This window comes from Xenopus laevis, chromosome 9_10L (assembly GCF_017654675.1).
Source record: "Xenopus laevis strain J_2021 chromosome 9_10L, Xenopus_laevis_v10.1, whole genome shotgun sequence".
Taxonomy (NCBI): Eukaryota; Metazoa; Chordata; class Amphibia; order Anura; family Pipidae; genus Xenopus; species Xenopus laevis.
The window spans coordinates 13,953-25,949 of record NC_054387.1 but is presented as its reverse complement, the minus strand read 5'-3'; the positions used below and the strand labels follow the sequence as shown (position 1 = coordinate 25,949).

At 47.0% G+C, this 11,997-nt stretch overlaps 1 long non-coding RNA gene across 1 annotated transcript; it reads left to right on the top strand.

Moving 5' to 3' along the window:
• Window positions 1–1,811: 1,811 nt before the first annotated feature.
• LOC121398343 lies at window positions 1,812–11,684 on the top strand. The gene is made up of 4 exons (XR_005964272.1): window positions 1,812–1,864; window positions 8,665–8,793; window positions 10,639–10,721; window positions 11,648–11,684. It is a non-coding gene; the product is annotated as an uncharacterized LOC121398343 (long non-coding RNA).
• The last annotated feature ends 313 nt before the right edge of the window (window positions 11,685–11,997 follow it).

The following is an 11,997-nucleotide window of genomic DNA, read 5'->3' as shown; positions in this document are numbered from 1 at the left end:
GCGCTGAACAGCCAGAAAAAGATACAAAGTTTCTAAACCTTAACTGACTTTTGGAAGAGAGCCCAGAATATTTATAATGTCTTCATTTGCATCATACATTTAATTGTCAATGTAACATATAGTTTTATTAACCACAGGTTTTTGGAGATCAAACGGCACTTGTTCATTAGACATTTTAATTCAAATTATAAAATATCTCATAAAAATACACTCCACATAAATCTTACCTAACATATAAAGATCTTAATATGCACAAGTTCATCTTGTTATAGAAGGAAATTATTTTTTGGATAACAGTGTAGCGTTGCTCACTGTGATGTTACTGACAAATCTCCTTCTGATCTTTCCCATTCAGCTTCTCACTGTCAAATGGCTCTCAAAGGCTCAGGAACCTGATTTTATTCACCTACTAGGGGTGGGACAGATTAATCACATGACTTTGGGTGTATGTAAAGCACAGCCAGGGAAAGAAGTCTCATTATGCTTTGAGTCTCTGGGCTGGTAACATATAGGTAAGAGGAATATTGCTTTAAATTACATAGTAACATAGTAAGTAAGGGTTAAAAAAGACACACGTCCATCAAGTTCAACCTTTTAGTTTTTTTATTTTTATCTGCCCAACTGTTAGTTGATCCAGAGTAAGGCAAAAAACCCATCTGAAGCCTCTCCAATTTGCCTCAGAGGGGGAAAAATTCCTTCCTGACTCCAAAATGGCAATGGGACCAGTCCCTGGATCAACTTGTACTATGAGCTATCTCCCATATCCCTGTATTCCCTCACTTGCTAAACACCATCCAACCCCTTCTTATACCTATCTATCTAATGTATCAGCCTGTACAACTGATTCAGGGAGAGAATTCCACATCTTCACAGCTCTCACTGTAAAAAACCCCTTCCAAATATTTAGGCGGAACCTCTTTTTTCTTCTAATCGGAATGGGTGACCTCGTGTCAGCTGGTAAATAAAGCATTAGAGAGATTATTATATGATCCCCTTATATATTTATACATAGTTATCATATCACCCCTTAAGCGCCTCTACTCCAGCGTGAACATCCCCAATTTGGCCGATCTTTCCTCATAACTAAGATTTTCCCATTACCAGCTTTGTTGCCCTTCTCTGTACCCTCTCTAATACAATAATGTCCTGTTTGAGTGATGGAGACCAAAACTGTACGGCATATTCTAGATGGGGCCTTACCAGTGCTCTATACAGTGGAAGAATGACCCCTCCTCCCGTGACGCTCTGCCCCTTTTAATACAGCTCAAGACCTTATTTACCCTTATTATGCTGCTGACTGGCATTGCTTGCTAGAGCCACGTTTATCATCTACAAGGACTCCAAGCTCCTTTTCCATTATGGATTTGCCTAGTGCAGTCTCATTAAGGGTACAAGTGGCTTGGATATTCTTACATCCACTGCGAGAACTGTGCCCACAGATCTGCATGTAGGGAAGCAAGGATGGCACCGCTGAATAGCTGCAGGTGTTCACTTTCAAGCAATACATAGTTTGTGGGGGTTATTTCACAGGTAAGGGGGTGTTTAGACTGAAGAACTGCAAGGTGTGCACCTGGAGCGCAACCACAAACTTTCCAGCTGAAATTGCTCTTATGTATTGACCCTGTTTTGGGGTGTTTGGAGGCCGCATATTTAGTTGCACCCATACATGCAGGGTATCATTTTGTTAAGGAGAAGTTGGAGATTGATTCTTAGCAGCTTGTTTTTAGTTGTCATAGCAATTTTGGGGAGAAATTTAACTTTGGAACTTTTCTTTATTTTAGGTCAAACCACAAACTTCTACGGAGAACTGCGCCCACAGATCTGCATGTAGGAAAGCAAGGATGGTGACGCTGAATAGCTGCAGGTGTTGACTTTCAAGCAATATATAGTTTGTGGGGGTATTTCACATTTAAGGGGGTGTTTAGATGGAAGAACTGCAAGGTGTGCACCTAGAGCACTAACCCTAACTGTGCCCCCAGAGTGCATGTAGGAAAGCAAGGATGGTGACGCTGAATAGCTGCAGGTGTTGACTTTCAAGCAATATATAGTTTGTGGGGGTATTTCACAGGTAAGGGGGTGTTAAGACTGAAGAACTACAAGGTGTGTACCTTGAGCACAGTCCCAAGTTTTCCAGCCGAAATTTCTCTTGTGTATTGACCCTGTTTTGGGGTGTTTGGAGGCCGCATATTTAGTTGTACCCATACATGCAGTTCTACGGAGAACTGCGGCAAAAATATCTGCATGTAGGAAAGCAAGGATGGTGTCGCTGAATTTCTGCAGGTGTGCACTTTCAAGCAATATATAGTTTGTGGGGGCTATTTCACAGTTAAGGGGGTGCTTAGACTGAAAAACTGCAAGGTGTGCAGAGCGCAGTCCCAAGATTTGCAGCTGAAATTGCTCTTGTGTATTGACCCTGTTTTGGGGTGTATGGAGAACTGCACCCACAGATCTGCATGTAGGAAAGCAAGGATGGCTCCGCTGAATAGCTACAGGCGTGCAATTTCAAGCAATAGAGAGATTTTTGTACTTACCGTTAAATCTTTTTCTCTTGTCCTATATTGGGGGACACAGGCACCATGGGGGATGAAGATCCTGCAGCTGGAGATGGACACTATGTTGCAAAATATGACTCCTCCTCCTGCCCTGGGCTTCATCCCCTGCCTCCTCCTATTACCCTCAGTTTCGACCGAAGAAGGAGCAGAACAGCCCAAAACAGAAGAGAATAGAGCAACAATACCCTCGAAAAATATGAAGAACTTTGATCAAAAGTAAATAACAACTTAATAAGAACATCACGAACAAGTGTGAAAACAGTGTCAGAATCGGGAGGGAAGGCCTGTGTCCCCCAATATAGGACAAGAGAAAAAGATTTAACGGAAAGTACAAAAATCTCTCTTTCTCTTGCCTAAATTGGGGGACACAGGCACCATGGGGATGTCCCAAAGCGCCCCCTAAGGGTGGGACACTGTAGACAAGATGCCGAGCTAATAACAGCGCTGAGCACCTTCCTCCCAAAGGCAGCGTCGGCTGAGGCGTGAGTGTGGAGCCTGTAGAAGCGAGTGAAGGTATGAAGGGATGCCCACGTGGCCGCTTTACAGAGTTGTTCCACCGAAGCTTGGTGACGGAAGGCCCAGGAAGTGCCGAGAGAACATGTAGAATGAGCCTTGACCTGGAGAGGAGGAGGTTTCCCCTTGACAGCATAAGCCCTGGATATAATGGCTCGAATCCACTTGGATAATGTCGACTTGGTCGCCTTGTCACCCCGTTTAGGGCCGTGGGGAATAATGAAAAGGGCGTCCGATTTCCTGACTTCCGCTGTGGCTGTAAGGTAGCAAGATATAGCTCTGACCACGTCGAGTTTGTGGAGTTTGTTCTCGATAGGACCCTTGGGATTTGGACACAAGGAAGGGACCACAATGTCCTGGTTCAAGTGGAATTCAGATACCGCCTTAGGCAAAAAATCCGGCGTGGGTCGGAGAACAACTTTGTCCACGTGGATAACCGTGAAGGGAGAGTTGCAGGACAAGGCCGCCAGTTCGGAAACTCTCCTAGCGGAGGCGATGGCCAAAAGGAATGCAACCTTTTCGGATAGAGCAGACAGAGGGATCTGTTCCAATGGTTCGAAGGTTTCCTCCTGCAGAGCGGAGAGCACCAGGTTGAGGTCCCACGGAGGCACGGGGCAACGATAGGGTGGAATAAAGCGTGTAGCTCCTTGTAAGAAGGTGTTGATGTTAGGGTGCAGTGCCAGCTTTTTCTGTAGAAGGATGGACAGCGCAGACACTTGCACCTTCAGGGAACTCAAGGCTAACCTTTTGCGAGTCCTCCCAGTAGGAAAGAAAGGGTCTCCCGGTCTCCCGCCTTTTGTGGCTCAAGATTCCTCTGCTCGCACCAAGAGATGAGAGTCTTCCAAACCCGCAGGTATATCTTAGCTGAGACGGGTTTACGTGCGTGAAGCATGGTGGGAACCGCCTCTGGAGGGGCTCCTGAGCGTCGTAGAATCAAGGGTTCAAGCGCCACGCCGTTAAAGCCCAGAGATGAGAGTTCGGGTGGACAACCGGACCATGAGTGAGTAGGTCTGTCCGCTGCGGGAGATGGAAGGGTTCGTCTGCCGCCATGTTTGCAATGTCTGCGAACCATGACCTTCGGGGCCAGAATGGGGCCACTAGAATGGTGAGAGTTCTTTCCCTCTTTATCTTCTTGACAACCTTCGGTAGAAGAGCGAGGGGGGGAAAGATGTAAACCCTGGAGAAGCGCCAGGGAATTACCAGTGCGTCCACCGCGTGAGCCAGGGGATCTAGGTTTCTTGAGACGAACTGTTGGACCTGTCTGTTGTGCCTGGACGCCATGAGGTCGATCTCTGGTAGCCCCCACTTTTCTACAATGAGGCGGAACGCCTCGTGGTGTAGGCTCCATTCCCCATGTTCGATCGTCCCTCTGCTCAGATAGTCCGCTATCCAATTGTCCACACCGGGAATGTGGACCGCGGAGATCGCTGGAACGTTGTTTTCTGCCCAACCTAGTATCGCTAGAGCTTCCTTGAGGTCCCTGACACTTCTGGTTCCACCCTGATGATTTATGTAGGCCACTGCCGTCACGTTGTCGGACTGGATCTGCACCGGCTTTCCCCGGAGTAACGACGTCGTGTGTTCGAGGGAGTAGCATATCGCTCTGAGCTCCAGAAGGTTGATGGGTAGCCGCGTTTCCGCTTGGGTCCATAGACCCTGAACTGTGGTTTGGCCGATGACCCCGCCCCACCCCCATAGACTGGCGTCCGTGGTGAGTGCTGGGGGGGAAGATTTTTCCGCCATTCGTGCGATGTGGTTGAAGCCACCAGAGTAGATAGAGCTGTACTCGACTGGGAATGGATATCTTGCGATCGAGGTTGGCTCGATCCCTGCGTTGGTGTAGCAGTATGGTGTGTTGGAGAGGTCTGGTGTGGGCTTGCGCATATGGAATGGCCGGAAGGGAGGCGACCATCGTGCCTAGTGTCTGCATGGCTGCCCGAAGGGGGATGGTGTTGGGTCCCATGAGCGACCAAATTCGGCCCTGGAGCGTCATGGCCTTGTCTCGTGGTAGGAAGGCTTTCCCTCGTCTGGAGTCCAGTACTAGGCCCAGGTACTCTATGGATTGGGTCGGGTGTAGGTTCGACTTCTTGAGACTGATCGTCCAGCCCAAAGAGGTGAGAGTCTCTAGGACTAGGGATGTGTGTCGGAGGGCTACTGGTGCGGAGGGACCTTTGACGAGGAGATTGTCCAAATAAGGAATGACAGTTATTCCCTTGAGTCTCAGTTCCTCCAATGCTGCCGCCATGACCTTCGTGAAAGTGCGCGATGACAGACCGAATGGTAGGGCTACGAACTGCCAATGCTGACCGTCCACGTAGAATCTGAGGAAGCCGTGATGAGATACACATCCTGATGTCGATAACTGTCATGAACTCGTTTTCCTCCATGGACGACAGGACCGACTGTATTGATTCCATTTTGAAATGGCACTTCCGAACGAAGGGATTGAGATCTCTGAGATCTAAGACGGGCCTGAGAGAACCGTCCTTCTTGGGAACCATGAAAAGATTTGAATAGTAGCCTCTTCGTTCGGACCTTGGTGGTACGGGTTGAATGGTTCCCTCTAATGCGAGGTCTTGTATGACGGAGAGGAATTTGGATTTGTCTGAGGCCTTGGTCGGCATTCTGGATATAAAAAATCTGTGGGGGGGGGGTTGGGTGAAGTCGATCAGCAGTCCGAGTGACACCACCCGGAGAACCCACTGATCCCGAATCCTGTTGTGCCATACCTCTCGAAAGGACTTGAGTCGACCTCCTAAGGGTATCCCGTCATGAGGGGGCACACCTTAATGCCGTGTGAGAGGGCTTGGAGGTAGACTTGGAAGAGGACCAAGTTGCCTTTGTTTGCCCTGGAAGCGGGATCGAAAGTTAGAGCTGGACTTGTCAGGTTGCGTCTTCGACCTTTGCCCTTGTCTGAAGGGACGAAAAAGGGGCCTCCGTTTGAAGGGTGTTCTCTTGGGTCGAGATTGAGGAAGAAGGGTGCTCTAGCCCCCTGTTGCCTGAGAAATGATCTTGTCCAGTTCAGCCCCGAAGAGGAGTTTTCCTTGGAAGGGTATGCTGACTAGGGAACGTTTGGATGTCAGGTCAGCGGACCAAGATTTTAACCACAAAAATCTGCAAGCTGCTACGGACTGAGCGGAAGCTTGAGCAACATTTCGTGCTGCGTCAAGAGCTGCGTCTCCAATGTATGTAGTGGTGTCAGCGATTTGGGAGAGCAAGTTGTCGGTAGTAGGTTCTTCAGATCCAATGAGCTGTGCCACTTGTTCGACCCAGACCTCCATGGCCTTCGCCAACCAGGCTATAGCGAATATAGGGCGGAAGGCGGATCGGAAGCTGTGAAGGCAGATTTGCAGAAACCTTCATGACGCTTGTCGATGGGGTCTTTAAATGCGGCCGCGTCGGCGACCGGAATGGTGGTATTCCTTGACAGCCTGGAGACCGGAGGATCTACTGCGGGAGGAGAAGACCAGAGGTCGATGCACTCCTTCGGGAATGGATAAGTCTGGGTGAAGCGTTTGGAGAGCTTTAGTACAGCTTGAATGAGGCCCTCCACCTCCCCTTGGGTTCTGGGGGCGACTATGTCTAGATCAGGGTGGTCCTGATCAGAGTCTTCCGCGGAAATGACCAGACCTTCCTCATCAGAGGGACCTTCCTCAGGAGAGTCTGTAGGAGATAGGGCATGACGTTTTGAGGTCCCTGGTCGGGAGTCAACGTGTGAAGGTTGAGATAAACGCTCAAGAACCTTGTCAAAGGTCTCGGGTATGCGGGCCAGATGTTGAATGCCTGCAAGTGAGAGGGATAAGGCCCTAAGTAGATCAGAGTCAGAGTTAGCTGCCGGAGTAGGCGGCAGTGAGTCAGGTTTTCTGCAGGCCCCACACAGTGAATCAGCCGAGGCTGAATTAAATTTTGTTTTACAAAATGAGCAGGCTAAAAAAGAGACCTGTGGGTGGGTTTGAGCTGAGGACTTGTTGGTCCTGGGCTCTTCTGCCTTGTTAGCCATATTGCTCCTTCACGGTAGAATGGCAGGGTGGATAGATTCCTCAATAGGATCCCTTTAAAAAGTTATTTATTTATTTATTTATTTTTTTTGAGGCAGGGGTATAAGGCTATGCAATACAGATAAGGTGGCCTGCAGAGAGAAAAGAGAGAGGGAGAGATATGAGGGGTGACTCATGGGTCCCATACTTCCACAGCATACAAAGGCATACATGCACTCAGTAGCAAACAGTATTATTACTCCCGGTGGGCATAGAATAATAAGTGGGACTTGCCTGGAATGAGAACTGGGGTGTAGCAAGGGCAGGCTAGACGCAGTTGGGAGAAGGCAGTTACAGTCTGTACTGCAGTGACAGGCAGACGCGCTCCAGAGGATGAAAGGGAGCGCAGAGGGAGGCTAATCTAAAAGGATAAAACTGACCTTAGCCAGCGTTAGTAATCCAGATCCCTCCGGTAATGTTGCGAGCGACGAGCAGAGGCGCAAGGGAGAGCGTGTGAGAAAACGTCAGAGCGAGGGCTGGAACGCAGGTGCGTGTCACGCGAGGCACAAAATGGCGCATCAGAAGGCGCCTAGGGAAAAAAGCGCGCCAGAAGCCAGGAGGGGGCGGGAGAGAGAAGGAGGTGGAACGCAGGATGCGTGTCACCCGAGGGAGAGGCGGAGAATGGCGTTGTGGAATGGAATAGCGCCGAAAATCACAAGGGTCTAGGCAAGGCGCCACACTGCCGTTTCACAGAGAGGAAGACCTAAGGCTAGGGGCCTAGGAGAGAGGGAGTGAGATAAAAGAAAATAAGTACTCACCTAGGAGAACGCCAGCTCAGTTGTGCCCTGTGTAGGTTGACCCCTGTGAAGATAAGCACACAGAAAAATATATATATATATATATATACACATGCACAGATGTAATACATATATATATATATATATATATGTATGCTAGTATACACCCAGGTGAGTGTATACCGCTGCTGCAGACCTCCGTAGAGCGGGAAGACAGCGCAGGGGTGAGGAGCAAGCCTGCAGACCTCCGGAGAGCGGGAAGGCTAAAGGGCATATAGGGTGCAGCTGGAGAGGCTCTTGAATAAATCAGTGGCCCCTGAATGTGGCAAGATCTTAGGCCTGGGGCCCTGATCCGTGCTCCAGCCACAAGAAATCCGTGTCTTCTCCTTCTGAGGACACTAAAAGAAACTGGGGGTAATAGGAGGAGGCAGGGGATGAAGCCCAGGGCAGGAGGAGGAGTCATATTTTGCAACATAGTGTCCATCTCCAGCTGCAGGATCTTCATCCCCCATGGTGCCTGTGTCCCCCAATTTAGGCAAGAGAAATATAGTTTATGGGGGGTATTTCACAGGTAATGGGGTTTTTTAGACTGAAGAACTGCAAGGTGTGCACCTAGAGCGCAGCCCAATACTTTACAACTGAAATGGCTCATATATTGACCCAGTTTTGGTGTGTTTGGAGGTCATGTCTTAAGGTGCACCCATACATGCAGGGCATCATATTGTTCAGGAGAAGTTGGAGATTTATACTTAGCAGGTGTTTTGTTTCTTGTCACGACAATTTTGTGGAGAAATGTAACTTTGGGAACTTTTTTCTTTATTTTAGGTCAAACCACAAACTGCTACGGAAAACTGTGCCGACAGATCTGCATGTAGGAAAGCAAGGATGGGGCCTCTGAATAGTTACAGGCATGGACTTTCAAGCAATATATAGTTTCTGGGGGGTATTTCACAGGTAAGGGTGTGTTTAGACAGAAGAACTGCAAGGTGTGCACCTAGAGCACAGCCCCAAGATTTTCAGCTGAAATTGCTCTTGTGTATTGAACCTGTTTTGGGGTGTTTGGAGGCCGCATCTTTAGGTGCACCCATGCATGCAGGATATCATTTTATGAACTATATGATGCCCTGCATGTATGGGTGCACCTTAAGACATGACCTCCAAATGCCCCAAAACTGGCTCAATTTTTGTTAAGGAGAAGTTGGAGATTAATTCTTAGCAGGTTGTTTTAAGTTGTCATGGCAATTTTGGGGAGAAATTTAACTTTGGAACTTTTCTTTATTTAAAGGAAAACTATACCCCCAAAAGGAACACTTAAGCAACAGATAGTTTACATCATATTAAGTGCCATATTAAAGAATCTTACCAAACTGGTCTATATATTTAAGTAACTCTTGCCCTTTTACATCTCTTGCCTTGAGCCACCATTTCGTGATGGTCTCTGTGCTGCCTCAGAGATCACCTGACCAGAAATACTACAACTCTAACTGTAACAGGAAGAAGTGTTGAAGTAAAAGCCAGATCTCTGTCTGTTAATTGGCTCATGTGACCTAAGAAGTATAGTTTGTTTGATTTGTTGTGTGCACAGTGAATCCTATGATCCCAGGGGGCGGCCCTTATTTTTTAAAATGGCAATTTTCTATTTATGATTACCCAATGGCACATACTACTAGAAAAGTATATTATTATGAAAATGGTTTATTTACATGAAGCAGGGTTTTACACATGAGCTGTTTTATGCAATATCTTTTTATAGAGACCTACATTGTTTGGGGGGTATAGTTTTCCTTTAAGGTCAAACCACAAACTTCTACGGAGAATTGCACCCACAGATCTGCATGTAGGAAAGCAAGGATGGCACTGCTGAATAGCTATAGGTGAGCACTTTCAAGCAATATATATATATAGTTTGTGGGGGGTATTTCACAGGTAAGGGGGTGTTTAGACTGAAGAACTGCAAGGTGTGCACCTGGAGCACAACCACAAACTTTCCAGCTGAAATTGCTATTGTGTATTGACCCTGTTTTGGGGTGTTTGGAGGCTGTGTCTTTTGGTGCACGAATAGATGGAGTTCTACGGAGAACTGTGCATCTAAAGATGCAGCCTCCAAACAACCCAAAACAGGGTCAATACACAAGAGCAATTTCAGCTGGAAAGCTTGGGACTGTGCTCAAGGTGCACACCTTGCAGTTCTTCAGTCTAAACACCCCCTTACCTGTGAAATACCCCCACAAACTATATAATGCTTGAAAGTGCACACCTTTAGCTATTCATCGGTTCCATCCTTGCTTTTCTACATGCAGATCTGTGGGGGCAGTTCTCTCTAGAAGTTTGTGGTTTGACCTGAAATAAAGAAAAAACTGTTTACTTCAATAATTTCTATGGAGAACTGGGCCCACAGATCTGCATGTAGGACAGCAAACTTTCAAGCAATATATAGTTTGTGTGGGTATTTCACAGGTAAGGGGGTGTTTAGCCTGAAGAACTGCAAGGTGTGCACCTTGAGCACAGTCCCAAGCTTTCCAGCTGAAATTGCTCTTGTGTATTGACCCTGTTTTGCAGTGTTTGGAGGCCGTTTCTTTAGGTGCATCCATGTGCACTTAAAGCACAGCCCTAAACTTTTCAGCTACAGTTGCTCTTGTGTCTTGACCCTGTTTTGGGGTGTTTGGAGGCCGTGTTTATAGGTGCACCCATACATACAGGGTATCATTTTGTTCAGGAGAAGTTGGCAGTTTTTTCTTTTCTTGTCATGACAATTTTGGGGAGAAATCTAACTTTTGAACTTTTTTTTCTTTTTGTTAGGTCAAACCTCAAACTGCTACGGAGAACTGCGCCCACAGATCTGCATGTAGAAAAGCAAGCATGGTGCATCTGAATAGCTACAGGTATGGAGTTTCCAGCAATATATAGTTTGTGGGGGTTATTTAACAGGTAAGGGGGTGTTTAGACTGAAGAACTGCAAGGTGTGCATCTGGAGGGCAACCACAAACTTTCCAGCTGAAATTGCTCTTGTCTATTGACCCTGTTTTGGGGATTTTGGAGGCCGGATCTTTATGTGCACCCATACATGCAGTTCTACGGAGAACTGCACCCACAGAGCTGCTTGTAGGTAAGCAAGGATGGTGACGCTAAATAGCTACAGGTGTGCACTTTCAAGCAATATATAGTTTGTGTCGGGTATTTCACATGTAAGGGGGTGTTTAGACTGAAGAACGGCAAGGTGTGCACCTAGATCACAGTCCCAAGCTTTCCAACTTAAATTGCTCTTGTGTATTGACCCTGTTTTGGGGTTTTTTGAGGCCGCATATTTAGTTGCACCCATACATGCAGGGTATCATTTTGTTAAGGAGAAGTTGGAGATTGATTCTTAGCAGGTTGTTTTTAGTTGTCATGGCAATTTTGGGGAGAAATTTAATTTTGGAACTTTTCAGGTCAAACCACAAACTTCTACAGAGAACTGCACCCACAGATCTGCATGTAGAAAAGCAAGGATGGTGCCACTGAATAGCTGCAGGTGTTCACTTTCAAGCAATATATAGTTTGTGGGGGGTATTTCACAGGTAAGGGGGTGTTTAGACTGAAGAACTGCAAGGTGTGCACCTTGAGCACAGTCCCAAGCTTTCCAGCTGAAATTGCTCTTGTGTATTGACCCTGTTTTTGGGAGTTTAAAGGCCGCATATTTAGTTGCACCCAAACATGCAGGGTATCATTTTGTTAAGGTGAAGTTGGAGATTGATTCTTAGCAGGTTGTTTTTAGTTGTCCTGGCAATTTTGGGGAGAAATTTAACTTTAGAACTTTTCTTTATTTTAGGTCAAACCACAAACTTCTACGGAGAACTGCGCCCACACATCTGCATGTAGGAAAGCAAGGATGGTGCCACTGAATAGCTACAGGTGTGCACTTTCAAGCAATATATAGTTTGTGTTGGGTATTTCACAGGTAAGGGGGTGTTTAGACGGAAGAACGGCAAGGTGTGCACCTAGTCCCAAGCTTTCCAGCTGAAATTGCTCTTGTGTATTGACCCTGTTTGGGGTGTTTGGAGACCGCATATTTAGTTGCACCCAAACATGCAGGGTATCATTTTGTTAAGGAGAAGTTGGAGATTGATTCTTAGCAGGTTGTTTTTAGTTGTCATGGCAATTTTGGGGAGAAATTTAACT